Raw genomic sequence first — 382 nt, 5'->3', positions numbered from 1 at the left:
ACTTCCCTCATTTTCTTTTGTGTATATTCAAAAATTATATATTTTTTGGTTCATGGGGATATCTTGAAATATTTTAAAATATATTCAAAGCTAAGGGCAAATTTTTACTTTTGATATTTATATTTATGGGCCAAGTAAATGTTTGTAGGGACTGGAGAGAGGGGTCAGCGGTTAAGAGCCCCTGTTGCTCTTCCAGAGGTCTAGAGCTCAGTTGCTAGCATCCATATTAGGTGGCTTGAACGTAACTACACACAACTCTAGCTCCATGGGGTCTGATGCCCTCTTTTGGTCTTCTCAACACACACACACACACACACACACACACACACACACCACACACACACACACACACACACACACACACACACCACACACACACACG

The sequence above is a fragment of the Microtus ochrogaster genome, chromosome 16 (genome assembly GCF_000317375.1).
Source record: "Microtus ochrogaster isolate Prairie Vole_2 chromosome 16, MicOch1.0, whole genome shotgun sequence".
Taxonomy (NCBI): Eukaryota; Metazoa; Chordata; class Mammalia; order Rodentia; family Cricetidae; genus Microtus; species Microtus ochrogaster.
The sequence above is the reverse complement of the archived record's forward strand: the minus strand, read 5'-3'. Positions refer to the sequence as shown.